The sequence below is a fragment of the Stegostoma tigrinum genome, chromosome 8, assembly GCF_030684315.1.
Source record: "Stegostoma tigrinum isolate sSteTig4 chromosome 8, sSteTig4.hap1, whole genome shotgun sequence".
In the NCBI taxonomy this organism is placed as follows: domain Eukaryota; kingdom Metazoa; phylum Chordata; class Chondrichthyes; order Orectolobiformes; family Stegostomatidae; genus Stegostoma; species Stegostoma tigrinum.
The window spans coordinates 19782086-19796572 of record NC_081361.1 but is presented as its reverse complement, the minus strand read 5'-3'; the positions used below and the strand labels follow the sequence as shown (position 1 = coordinate 19796572).

Here is a 14487-nt window from a genome sequence, read left to right as displayed (position 1 = left end):
AGATCTCCTGGAATGGAATCAGCCACGAGATCAGGCTATTCCAGTCTAGTCTCCAAGGTGGCTTGGTGCCTACCTCTACGAAATGAGGCGAAGGATTGCTGACTCAAATTTTGTGTTCTGTCTGGGTCTGGTCATAGGCTTTGGCTTCAAATGGAAGCTCAGCTTTGAGCAAATGGGACTGTGGTCTATATGACAGCATTGGGTGTGACTCTTCAATGTAAGTAGTCCTCGAGGTCTCAAAAAGCCTGAGCAATTGTCAGTGTTGAGAGCAGGGGTGCGCATATCTAATCTGCAAGTGAACTTTTTGTCAAACGTACGAGTTGGTTATGGATCGCTGCTTTTCTGCACAGAGTTAGAAAGTTAACATCTGTTTTCATTGCAGTCTCTGTTGTACGTGTGTATACATTCTGACACTTCGAGTCTAATCATGTGACACAATGATGACAACAGACATTTTGGATGGGAAACAACCTATATTGGTGTCTGTAGAGGAACATAGCTGCTTTTCTTTCCTTGAAGCAGTGAGGTCGGCAATGAGATCAGTGATTCCTTTTCAAATCAGTTGTTTGACCTGGTGAATGTCAAGGCAGTGTTTTTGATTCTGGTCGCCTGTGTTGTTCCTGTTGCAGGCAGGTCCAGGAGGCTGAAACAGGAGATTTATTATTTAGTTTACTGTAGAGGGCGGAAGGTTAGCCTCAGCTGTTCCCTGCCTGAAATAATCGATGACATCATTGTCACATGATCGGAGTGTTAAAAGTGAGAGTGCACCATGCTTGCATAAATACGCAGCAGTTTCCCACTCCATGGTTTCTGAGTTTGTGTTAAGTTTGACACTCGGAGCATAATTGTTTGTGGGAGTTGTTAGCCTTGAAGAGGGAGGCAAGAGGAGACAATGCAAACAGAATGACCAATTGACAGGCTTGGATGTTTGGCAACATTCAGCTTCAGCATGAAACCAACAGTGGGGAGGTGTTGACGTTGAGGTGTACTTAACCAACACGGGGTGCGGCTGCCATTGTGTTCTGTCAATCTGCCTTGATGTGAGAAGTGGACATGATGCAGGAGCACTTTCCTGATGGCCAGTCTGTCTAGCTTATGGACCACCATGGCTGAGCATCAGGAGGAGTGACTATTGCCAACAAAGCCGTGCACTGATGGTGTGCACGGAGCCAGCAGTAGGAGCTGGGTGGAGATAACTTGTGATTTAGAATCTAACCTACAAATAAGAAGGAGATGACTGAAAACTCAAGGCTGTTGACCTGTTTGTACAACCTATATGCACCTTGGGCATCAATGTGTGTATTATGTACTCAGTTGTTGACAAAGTAGCTTGTGCAGTTTTGAATGTACAAATGAAAACCAGCAGAATGAGTTTACTCATGAATGGAAGAACCTTGTTTGTAGTTCATTCCTTCAACCACAGTACTGCTAATATATGTAATCTTTGTTTCCTTTTTATTTTTGATCAGGATCTTTTTAAGAAACTTGTGCCCAGCGAATGTTTAGGGTCCATCTGGGCTGAACAACCAGATCGAGCATCAACCGTCTGGGCTATCGTGGCACAGTTCAATAACGTTAAGAATTGTGTCACCAGCACCATCAGTCGGCCTCAGCAGCTAAAACCACGGCAGAGGGCGAAAATCATTGAGAAGTGGATTGATGTTGCCAAGGTACACTTGTTCTTTCGTGATTTTTAACCTTTATGACAGGGTAAAGCACTCAGTGCATGAAACAAACATGGTGGAAGAGAGCAAGCAGTTCCTACGATGTGTTGAGATGTTTAGGGTTTGAAAGCCTCTCGAATTGACGAGCAGAATTAGAATTGAATGCTTCATGGCAAATCCTAGCATTTGTAATTTCCATAGAGTTGGCTGCTAATAGTTCATGCCTCAGTTTACAGTTGCATTGAAATATTAAAGTTTTCTTTCTCATCAAAAATATTTCTGTGGAGAAATAAAGTAAACTGATTTCAGATTTTTAGTGGCCCTTCAAACACAAAGTTACTTATTAGGCATTACAGAATGTTGCTTGCCTCCCTTCCGAGCAGTGATCAGATTTATGATACATTGTAAATTTTATTCTCAGTTTTCTGCATTCCATATGCCCGTATGATGGCCCTTCAGTAACTTGCCTGGTTGTCTGTTTCTTATGTGTTTGCCAAAGGAATTTGTCTTTGCATTTTAATCAGCAATTGGGAAAAGGATGAGGAAGGGCTGTCATACCTGATGTCTGGCTTGTCTTTGTCATCAATATGTGGCATTCCCACGAGTACATTTGGAAAGAATCAAGACAGGAAGCTAGTAATTAACTAATTAAGTGAATTAAGTAATTCATTCATATTCATTTTATCATCCAAAATGGCACTGGATCATAGCAACAAAAGTGTATTATCATTGAAATTTCCCATATTCATATGACCATAAAATATTTAGTCATTCGAAAGGTTGGGAATGAAGATTCATAATTATACCTTTGCCAGGTATTTGTGACAAATCTGGTTTGGCTCTTGGCAACGCTGCCTGCATGGATTTGGACTCGTAAAGAATCTTAAGGCATTGATGTCTGTCTCCAGTTTCACAATCCAGAGAAGTTGAATTGAATGGAGGCAGACACCCAGTCATAGACATGGATACATGAGCTCCTGACAGGCTGTCCGTGCCGACCTAGAAACTGGTGCTGTCAAAGGCCATTCTGTAGATGAGTTGCCACCTTCCAGTGATCACTTGGCTGGCTCTTCCGGTTGTCATTTGAGTTGACAATAGTTGATGAGGGGCCTTATCCATGTTGAAGTGTCCTCCGTCACTTACTTTTTACTGCAGCAGCCTTTGTTGCCCTCAAGCCGGAAGACTGTGGGCTTGAGATCTTACCTGCTGGACTTAATCAGATAAGGCATCTATCTAATGATGCCCAGTGAGGCACATCCACATAAAGCCAATATGGTCTAATGACCCTCTCCCTCCTTGGCCTTCCTCGCTAAGCAGAAGTGGTTTTGAGAGTTGAGAACAAACAATTGCAGGCTTCCTACTCTCCTGCCCCTCGGCCCCTCCCAACAAAGTTCAAATTTATGCTTGTGGAAGGGAGGTTTGATTTGTTCTATTCTTCTCCCTGTCTCCGTGGGGCAGGCAGATGAAGGACATTCACATGCTATCCTCACTACGATTAGTTAACTCAGTCTCAATAACATTGAGATTCATAAAAGTAGACTCAATTTTCTGATTTGTATGCTTTCCTTGAATGATTATCTCATGTGTCAGGCCCTGCCCTCCTATGCTGGCAGAAAATGTAATCTGTCATTCGTTTATCAGATGAATACAATGGATATAACACAGATGATTACCCGTCTCCAGCTCCCTAACTTCGCCACTTCCACCACTCAGATGGCCGTGTCTCCAACTTATTCATTCGAATCTTTGCTTTGGCGTCAGTAACCATGTCTAACGAGCCAAGTGTTGGCAGAGAGTGAAATGTCTCAGAGGGAAAAAAAAATGAAGATCAAGTTTTAAGTCGCTAAGATTTGTGGAATTTTTGCACCCACAAAGTCGTTTGTTAATGCTGTTATTTTTGCAGATCACGTTTTTCTGATGGAACATTTTAATGTCTGAGGTATTGGGTCATGGGGAGCCACTGTTTTTCCCACAGAACTCATGTTTTATGTTCTCACAGGAATGTCGGATTTTGGGAAATTTCTCTTCAGTGTGTGCAATTACCCGTGCATTGCAAGCAAATAACATCTTAGAGTTTCAGAAGACTTGGGCAGCCGTGTCAAAGTGAGTCATTTTTCTGAAAAAGCCGTGTCATTATTTTTAATAAATATGTGGTAGGAATTTGCAGGTTTCACCTCCAAGTTAACTTGCCAAAGTGATCTTCACACTCCAGATGTGTTGACAGGATTACCAGAGGCACTACAGTGCAATCCTAACAATTGGCTTACTGGCAGAATCTTTCATTCTTTCACTAAGGAGTGAGGAGTTAATTTTCTACAGTGGAAAAAGAAAACTGTTTGACAGCTTAAAATATTGAACTATTGTGTTCCAAAACTGATCTGCTGTTGGATGTAACGTAAGACAGTTTCCTGTGGATGTGCTGTGACGGGGTGATATAAACTGGAGGTTTGTATAGGAACCTGAAATACAAAGAACACAATTATTTTAATCACCCAAGAAAGCAGTCGAGACCTCTTTGAAGTGCGCACTTGTAGTTTATATTCCTGTGCCGTAGACGATTTGAACATGATTGTTATTTTGAGGCAGCTTGGAGGTGAAATCTCACTTGCTGTGATGAGATTTCCTAAAACTACTGCAATGAAGGGCTTTTGTGGCACAGTGGTAACATCTCCATCTCTGGGCTGAAATAATCTGGGTTCAAATTCTGTCTGACGAAGGGTCTAGGCCCGAAACGTCAGCTTTTGTGCTCCTGAGATGCTGATTGGCCTGCTGTGTTCATCCAGCTCCACACTTAGTTATCTTGGATTCTCCAGCATCTGCAGTTCCCAATATCTCTTGGGTTCAAATTCTACCTGCCAAAGAGATGTGTCAAAACATATCTGAACTGTTTCATTAAAATAACTGCAATTGTTTGAAAAATGCTTCACTGCCCTTCACTGTCTGTATTACTTGCTTATTTGTCAGATTCCATGTCAGCTGTTTGCAATCTTGACTCTATTCTGTCAAGAGTAATTTGTTATATTCTCTTGACTAGGAGCACAAAGGCAACATTTGAAGATCTTCTAAATCTCATCTCCGAAGATGGCAACATAATGACAAGTAGCCAGCGCGAAAAACAAGTAAGCGTTTGCATTTGGCACTGTGCATCGATATTCAGGGCATTATAGGTATTTTCAAGCAAAATATCTACAATGAATTACATTGGTGTCTGAATGCATACAAATACTGTGAATCAATAATGCAACAAGGGATACATGTATTACATATGGATGGTCTAACTTGGCTCAAGTCTTCCAAAATCGTTCTGTCATGATGCAACCTTCATAGATTATCTTTCTCAGTGTTCGTTATCTTGGAAGTTTGAACACTTGCACAATGATATTAAAAGCAGGATATATGTCAGTTTTCTTTTCTTTTGATTTGCACACTTGGAGGGCCTCGTAATTAATTAAAGCCAAGGCAAAACACGAATAGCTTTAATTGGTTCTCGTTAGTGTTTTTGTTCAATTAGCATGTCTTCCTTTTATTGTTCTCTGCGGTAATAAATATTTTCTGCATTGGAACTGAGAGATAATCACATTGCTTTGTTTGTTGAGCATTTCAGACATCAACTATTTAGTTTCAACTAGCTTGGACCACCACTGACATTTCAAACTAACTTCAAAAACCTTCTCAAAAAGCATATTGTTTTACCAGGTTTCGAGACATTCCTCCTCACTCTGTTTGTCATGCTGTTTGCCCAGTCATTTTGTTCCTGAATTTTACAAAGTAACAAAATAATTTGTTAGTTATAAACATTTTGGTGTCACTTGACCAAACTAGTGTGTCCAGGACAGTAAGGAGGCAAGATGCAAGTTTTCTGTTGAATCATTCTTAGATTAAATCAAAGCAGTTTGAAGGTGGTACTTGAAGAGGACGAAATGCAGCATTCATGTTGGGTTGTTAACAATTTGACAGACACTCCGTTTTTCATACTGCTGAAAGTTCGAGTTGCGGTTGACGATGTTTTTGCATTGCTGTCCATCTGCTGGCTCCATAATTTCTACGGTGCTGCTGTCACACCTTGTTTATTATGTTTGCTATTGGTGCACAGTGCAGAATTCCAAATTACTTTTCATATCTGGCTTGAATCTAAAAGTAGATTTGTTTTTAATAATCAAAAACGTGTGTTGTGCAGGATGATTGCTTTTGTGGTGTCAATTTCTATAAATATACATGGGAAAATCTGAGTTCAAGATTGGACAGTTGTTTAACTTCCATAATGCTGTCTCCCAGATTGTACAGTGAATATCGATGCATGGTTCGTTAATCTTTAAGCATATTACACAGATGTTCTCTGGCAATATGGCTTGCTAAGCTTTACTTTATATGGGTGTGCCATTCGCAAGGCCACCATATCAACACTTACTGTCGATCCTTAGTTGACACTGAGTGTAGTGATAAGATACCACCTTGATATACCATAGCGTATTTTCTGAAAATACTTCCCCAAATGTGACTGTCTGGTGAATTTCACCTGAGTGAGCCAGCAATCATCATTTTCACTGTTGTGTTTTTAAATCTCAGAAAATATAATTTGAAACCTCATTTTAAATGCAGTTTGAAGCAGCAACTTCACCATGTCCAACAATTTGATTTGCACACTTGGATGGGAATCTGAAATAGTTGCCAAGTGATTGTTTTATGGGTTAAACATTGATACTAGTTTTGTGATAAACTATTGTGCGTGGGATAAATTGTAATATCACTTCCAAATATCATTGCCTGGCTATCACCTCTTGAGTTCGAATTGGCCAAATGTTGACATAAGGCTTTAGCGTTGTAAAATGTTTTTACAATAAAAGCTTGAGTTTTGAAATCTCTTCTGTTATCTCATTTGATATTATGGGAGATATAGATTAGATGCAGTGAATGAATAGCTGGTTTTCTATGTACATTTTCAGGATGGAGCTTCAAAATTTGCCGCCCTCAACAGCACCTTGAAAGAGAACAAAATACTGACACACAAAACACTGAAAGTAACAAAGAAGAAGGTAATCATCCCTTTATGTTTAATATTGGAATGAAACGTTCTCAAGTTGAAGCAGTTAATCTTGAAGCTTTACAAGTAAATCTGATTTATCTTTCCATAATGGTGTATCTTTGTTATAACTATGCTGTAAAGCAGTTCTCCGGGTAACTAAAGGGAAGTTATCAGCATTGCTGCTACTTAAGCCATTGAACATATTTGGTTATATGTTTGAAGCTATAACTATGCTGCTTGTTGCATATCTATCAGTGTGTTGGGTTGTGGGTAGAATATTTCTACATTGAACGGAAGTAAATCTGCGAGGCCAGGCAGGTATGCACAAACATTTCCCATGGTCTGATGGATAAAGACAACAGTCAATACAGTGTGGAGCTGAAGGAACTCAGCAGGTCAGGCAGCATGAGAGGAGCAAGAAAATCAACGTGTCAGGTCAGGACCACACTGTATTGACTCTGACTCCAACATTTGCAGTTCTTGCTGTCTTTGAGAGATGGTTAGCATCACTGGTGGTCCAGTGGTTAGGATTCGGCGCTTTCACCGCTGCGGCCTGGGTTCGATTCCCGGTCAGTGCAGCACATTTTGGGGTGGCTCAGTGGCTCGGTGGTTAGCATTGCGGCCTCACAGTGCCGGGGACCCAGGTTCGATTCCAACCTCGGGTGACTGTCTGTGTGGAGTTTGCATATTCTCCCCGTGTGTGCATGGGTTTCCTCCCGGTGCTCTGGTTTCCTCCCACAGTCCAAAGATGTGCAGGCTAGGTGGGTTGGCCATGCTGAATTGCTGGTTGTGTTCAGGGGTGTGTGAGCTGTAGGGGATGGTTCTGGGTGGGATGTTTCAAGTGGCGGTGTGAAATTGGTGAGCCGAAGGGCCTGTGTCTACACTGTGGGTAATGGAATTTAATCTCAATACAACATCTTGGCTGAAGCATTGAAATATGCCGACGCTCACAAAGGCAGAGATTCAGGTACTCATCTGGTGTTCCCTTTTTGTGTAGCGAAGGAAGAACTAAACCCGGGTTACACAATAACTCGGTTAGCCATCATGAATGAGGCAACATGACGAGAATTTTTGCAGCACTGCCCCTTGTGTCTGTGCTGGTCATAAAGCACCCACCTATTCTAATCCCATTTTGTAGAACTTAGCCCATCGCCTGCTAGGTATTCTTCATCAACATGTTGTGACACATGATGACACTTGTCTGGCAGAGGTGGAACTCAAACTCAGATTTCTGGCTCAGCGGTAGGGACGCTACCACTGAACCACAAGACCCCTTTATAGAGCTCTGATGAAGGGTCACCAGACCCAAAACATTAACACAGTTTTCTTCTTCACAAATGCTCCCAGAGCAGCTGAGCTTTTCCAGCAACTTTGTTTTTCTACCCCTTTAAAGAATTTGCATTTATTGGCGTTTTTGTCAACCCATTCAGCCAAGCTTATGACTCCATTCTGTAGGAGGTTGGACTGAACTGGGATACCCTGTAGGTATCATTCCGACAAAATTCCACAACCCCTACCCCTACCCAGGAGTTTTGATGGCAATGGCGTTTCAAGAGTTCATCAAAATTGTTCTTCAGTGTCTCAAGGGTTCCTGCCTGGACCACCCTTTTAGGCAGTGCGTTCCAGAAACCCACCACTTCTGGGTGAAAAGTTTTTGAACAAATCCCCTCAAAATAGCCTGCTTGTTGTATTAAAACTGTAAGCCCTGATATTGATAGACAGGGAATAAAGTTTTTCCGAACGCTTAGCCAAATCCCTCAGAACTCTTTGAACCTCAACCAGGTTCCTCCTCAGTGTCTTTGTTGCAGTGAAGATTGTCCCAGGTGAATTTAGCCCCTTTCTATAATTGAAATGTTCCTGCCCGAGCTGTATTAGTCAATTGGAATCAAAATTAACTTTTGGCAGGAAGTAAGCGTGACTTTTGAAGAACATTTCTGCAACTTGAAGCTTTCATTCGGCAGTGTAGCACAGGGTAGAGTGATAATTCTTGCTGTGTGTACTTTAATGCTCCAGACACAAAAGCTACAAGTATGAACATCAGGCTCACAGATGACACAAGAATGGGAGGTGTGGTAAATAGCAAAATGCTTTAGTCTCTAGGCACACCGTGTTCTAACTGTGGCTCAACTAATGTTATTTACGTCTGCTCTTATAGTCAGGCAAGTATCCAATATGGTGCTTTTACCACCTTATCCACAGGCCCTCCTGCCTTCAAGAATATGCTTATGTGCACAGCAAGGTCCTCGTGATTCTCTGTACATTCTAAAACTTCCATTTAACATGTCTTGTCCTGACTTATTTGTCCTCTCAAAACGCTTCGCCTGACACTTTTCAGGATTGAATTCTGTTTGCCTCTTTTCAGGCCTTCTAACCAGACCATGTGTGTAATCCTGGAGACTAAGGCTTTTTGCTGTTTACCACATCGCCAATTCTTGTGGCACCTGTGAACCTGCTGTTCACACTTGTAGCTTTTGTGCCTTGAAAATTCATGTACACACAACAAGAACCATCACTTTACGCTGCGGTATGCTGCTGGATGAATGCTTCAAGTTGCAAAAATGCTCTTCAAAAATCACACATACTTCCAGTCGCAAAGTCAGTTTTGGTTCCAGTTTGCCAATTCCGGTGTATCTCCTAGGCTTTTAGCTCCTTAAGCAGTCTGAGACCATTAAATTATTTCTTGGGGTCAGAAAGGTGTCCTATGAAAAGACATTGAGTAGAATTATATTCTTGAGTTTTGGAAAATAAGGGTTAACCTTACTGAGTCAAACGTTTGGAAATCAGGTGCGATAAATTGTTTCCATCTTCAGGCAAAATCACACAGTACTTAGAAAATTTCCAATCTCCAAATGATGAAGTTACACAAACATTGAGTTTGGTTGACAGTTCACAGATCAGGGATCAAAACTCCGAACTTGCCTGTCGTTTATAGATCTAACTTTGTATTCCACTGTGTAACTGTGTCAAAAATTGAGTCCGAAATTTTGATTCTAATTAGATTTAGTTGCATGATAAATGGTATAAATAAGGCATGGAGTAGTATGTTTGGGAAATATGACAGTGCGTTCACAATGGATGAAATAAATTCACCTCACTTTTCTAGGGTGTAGTTCAGGGAATTGTACCATACCTGGGAGCTTTCTTCACGGACTTAACAAAATTGGATTCGGCTTTCCCCAATTATCGTTTCGTAAGTCTGTTTTACAAGATTTGGATTCCTTATTTGCTGATGAGCACTATTGTTACAGTTTCATTGCAAGCTGCTCATAGCAATAAAAGAAACTAATAAGTATGATTAATGATACTGATGAGAATAATGTGATGCTTTGTGTTGCGAATCAAACAATATGTAAATAAAGAAACATGCAAAAGGCTTTGCAGTTGATTGAATACAGGTTTAGTTTTTCTAAAGATTGGATAAAGTGGGCATCATTTTTATTTTGTACAGGTAAATTTGTTAGCTGGACGTCACTGCCTATTGTGCAGTTGAGCAGCTGAGAATGGCATCAGCTTGGTACTGATCTATTTGAGTGGAACAAAGGGCTCTATGTAATGGCCAAAATATAAACCTGGTGGAATGATCGATCATTTGTGTTTGACCTTTGACTATTTCCTAAAATTGAAACAAGTTTACAGAGTTTGTATTTCACTGCTGATCTGTTAAATTTCATGATCTCATAGTACCATTTGACCTTTGTATATATTGAATTAATTTTCTTTGTTCACGTCTATTTCTTACAGAATGGCTTGATCAACTTCGACAAGAGACGAAAGGTGATTGTACTGTGCAAAATGTTTGTAAATGCATGAAACGGGAAAAGCGTGCCTATCAATATTGTTGTGCTTTTTCTGCTTGATGGGGAATGTTGGAAGAGTCTACAACTGCATCTTAAATGTGGATGATCACGAATAAATTCAATAAAGAAATCAGGAGAAGCTTTGTTGCTCGCAGCAGTCAGATTGCAGAAGCTGCTGCTACCAGGACGAGTTGAGAAGAATAGCAGAGATGGATTTGAGAGAAAGTTAGATGTCAGAAAGGGCACAAAGAGGCACATTAAGAATTTGGAGCATGGTGGGAGAAGTGTAGAGAGCAGCATGGAGCAGTTCAGCCAAATGGCCTGTTTTTGCACTGCTGTTATGATGCAAGTTACCTTTCAGCATTCACAACCAGGTCCAGGACCTGCCAGGTGTTCTGTGAATGAAGATGTTGTGAAGTTAGTCTGGGTGGAATGGAAGCTATTTCATTATCGAAGAGAGTGAGTAAATAATCTCTCCATATTAGTTGGTATTTTCCGTCAGAAGAGAGGCATCGGTTACTTATGGAAGATCAGAAAGTGAGGGAGTGCAGCCGTTGGGGTCATCACTGACTGGGCATTTGATTCCATATTTCTGAATTTGGTAAGACCAACTTTTGAAATATCTCTGTTGCCATGGTTACTATTGAGGGTATCGTACAATCCCTATAGGGTGGAAACCGGCTATTCGGCCCAACAAGTCCACACTGCCCCTCGGAAGAGCATCCCATCCAGACCCATTCCCCATGTCTAACCCACCTCACCTCAACATCCCTGGGCACTATCGACAACTTAGCATGGGAATCCACCTCCCCTGCACATCTTTGGACTGTGGGAGGAAACAGTAGCACCCAGAGGAAATCCATGCAGACGATATTTTGGTCTTGTACTGCAGCATTCAGCAGACAGCGTGAGAATATTAACATGATACAAAGTTCAATTCATTGTTTATCACATGGTTTTGCTGACAAAACTGTAACTTGAGGTGCCATTTTAATCTAGCCTATGAATAGAATAGGTTGCAATCAGAAACAACTGACGCCGAATTTGCCAAGCTGGGCCCTGTGGTGTAAAATCAGCTGGGATGCAAAATAGGCATCCAACGCTGTGTGACTCCACTTAATGAGCACAGAGTGTCATCTGTCAAATAGCCCGTCATTTCTCATGGATGATGCTTCAAGTGTTTATTTCAACTGACCTGTTGAAAACTGGCATGCACTTAACAACTTAAAAGTAACGTTATCAACATTTGACTTTGAGAGTTCTGCCCCTCTTTACATGTCAAATTGTGACAAGGTTCAACCAAGAAGCCAATGTGATTGAAAGAAAATAGTCCAGTAACTTCTAGCGGCACATGGCCCGTAAATTTTATGATGCCGCAACTTTGAAAAATTAACTCAACATGTTCACCCTCTGCCTTGGTATCAATTACGATAGACCAGCCACTTATTTTGTACTTTGCAGAATTTCTTTTGCTTGGATAAATGATCTTACATAATGTTTCTTGCCTTCAACCTAAATCAGCTTCTGGTTCTGAGGTGAATCCCTAATACTTCTTTGAAAAAAAATCCATCATTGAATCATGAATTTGTGACCTGAAACCATCCTGGATAATCTGTACAGAAATTTATCCTTGAAAAGTCACATAAATGTCATTTATTTCCAAAGCAGAAATATTTTTGTGACATGATTTACCGTGTGGTTGGAATAAAGTTATTGATGCTGTTTAAAGTACCACTGAGTAGGATATAGCAGTTACACTTCTTGCAATTTTAACATTTTGTAAACAGCTTGTTATTTATTTGTGTTCGTTCAGGAATATGAAATCATTTCGTGTCTTAAATATATGCAGTTTGCTTGTCAATGTTACATCATTCGCCCAGACGAGAAGTTTCTGGACCTGTTCTTCACACAACTATACTTAGCTGAGAAGAACAAGTAAGTAACTGGTATTGTAGGAATGTGCAGATAAAATATTTTCGTTTTGTCTTTAAAATCTCCCACAATTTTAACTACTGTTGAATGCTAGTGAGCCTGCCAATTTATTATCGTCTTCCTTTTCGTTGGTTTCAAAGTTGTGATCATGAATTCTGACATATGGGAATAAAGCCGGTTGCTCTATGAATCATTTCCATTGTGTTGTATCAAAATGTGTTTTATTGGCGTATAATAGCACAGATCGTACTGCCGCTAAGCCAACGGGAACAGGAAAATGCAAAGACTTGATGAGTGACCAATTTTCGCAACATGTCCAAGACCTCGTGCTTTGGGTGCATCTACAAATCCAGATGTAAACTGTTCCAGTTTTGAGATGTGTTTCTTTTTGTTCGAATTTCTTTTCAAATACACAATCTTATAACGAACACAAAATCAGTAATAAGCCGACACAATTGGTCAGCATTTTTAAGTATTTTTAAATGGTTGCCTAAAAATATCATTTCCTCATCTAGAGATGGCAACAGTGCCTTTTTTAATAATACAACCAAAAATAAGCTCCAACTAAAAAATAATGACTTTGCCATTGGTGGGCCAGAGTTGGTTAAGGATCAGATTTTAGAAAACTGAATTTGGTTTTTGTTTTGACAGAGCAGGCTTTGTAATATTTACATGAGTTGACAGCAGTTAGCTTCTTCATAAGTGGGTGGGCAGAAGTTATTATTTAAAATAATCTGTACTGCTTGGCCTGCTGTGTTCAGCGAGCTCCACACTTTGTTAGCTCCCTATTAAGCTCATGCTCAGGCTATGGATGAACATGTGGAACAAGCACCTGGCATTATCATCAATTCAAACACCGGTACAGTCAGTTTTGAGCCAACTTCAATCATGATATTTTTTGTAACAGAAAGTACAATACGTGACAGAACCTCAGTTTGCGTGCATCATAAGTTGTATTTAAAGTTCTTTTTGACCTCTGGGACGGTTTGGCTGATTTTCGGACAGATTGTCTGAAAAGAATCAGAAACAGAAAGCCTTGCTCCCGTTGCTACTGGTCAAGAGAGCTACTCTTTCATTTCACTACCTCCTACACGTGACACGTGGTGTTTTAGTCACCTGCCGTGACTGATTCATGACCACTTTTATATTGTTTGCCTGATAATGTCTGTACGTTCACATGACAGTGTGGATGAGGCCCAGACGAACTTCTGCATCACTTTAAAACCTATTCTATTACCTTAGGCACTCAAAGTTTGATTCTCATTTTTTTCAATTCACTTTATTTCAAGCCTGGTCCTTGTTAATTTTTCTGCACCTGCTGTCGATGTTTGACAGTTTTGTTCAATTCCATGTGTTCTGCAAAAAGACTTGTTGGGTTATCTTCTTGGTGAAAAAAAAATACCCAAAGGAACTGTGCATGCTGTCATTCAAAAACACACTCCGAAATTGCTGGAAAAATTCAGCAAGTCTGCCAGCATCTGTGGAAAGAAAACAGAGTTAACTTTTGGGTCTGGTGACACTTCCTGAGACGTCTTATCATCTTGATCTGCTCTTCACATAGCAGAAAAGATCGCTGTGCCGACAGTGAGAACGTTTACAGTTAAATCTGCTGCCACTCATTAGTCAAACTAATATTCAATGTACTCCTGCCTGAAAACATGTATGTTTTGCAAGTAAAATTATCATTCATGCAATTTCATTTCCATGTCAATGATTGATTTGCTATCACTAATACGAATATTGAACAAAGGCATCTGTTTAATTTTGAATGAATTTTGTCTGAAAATGTTTATCTGCCATCCTGCAGTTCCAGTATTTCCTCTGAACGGGAGAAACCAGCAAAACCCAAAAAGAGCGTGTTTAAGCTCCTCAGCTGGTAAGTATCCCATGTTAAATACAACAGATATCTCATGACTTCCTTTAATATAGGGATGATTGGACAGACAGATAAGTACATCGGTTTCTTGACAAATGATTTTGTTTGATATGGACTCATTATTGCTTCATGGGACTGAGATGTTTTTAGTCACTGATAAAGTTGATTAACTTGAGGCGAAGCAAGGAATAGTAG

The 14487-nt window shown here is 40.4% G+C and overlaps 1 non-coding gene across 1 annotated transcript; it reads left to right on the top strand.

Annotated features, from left to right (window-relative positions):
- Positions 1-7190: 7190 nt before the first annotated feature.
- Positions 7191-7265, top strand: trnae-uuc (transfer RNA glutamic acid (anticodon UUC)). The gene has a single exon. It is a non-coding gene; the product is annotated as a tRNA-Glu (tRNA).
- The last annotated feature ends 7222 nt before the right edge of the window (positions 7266-14487 follow it).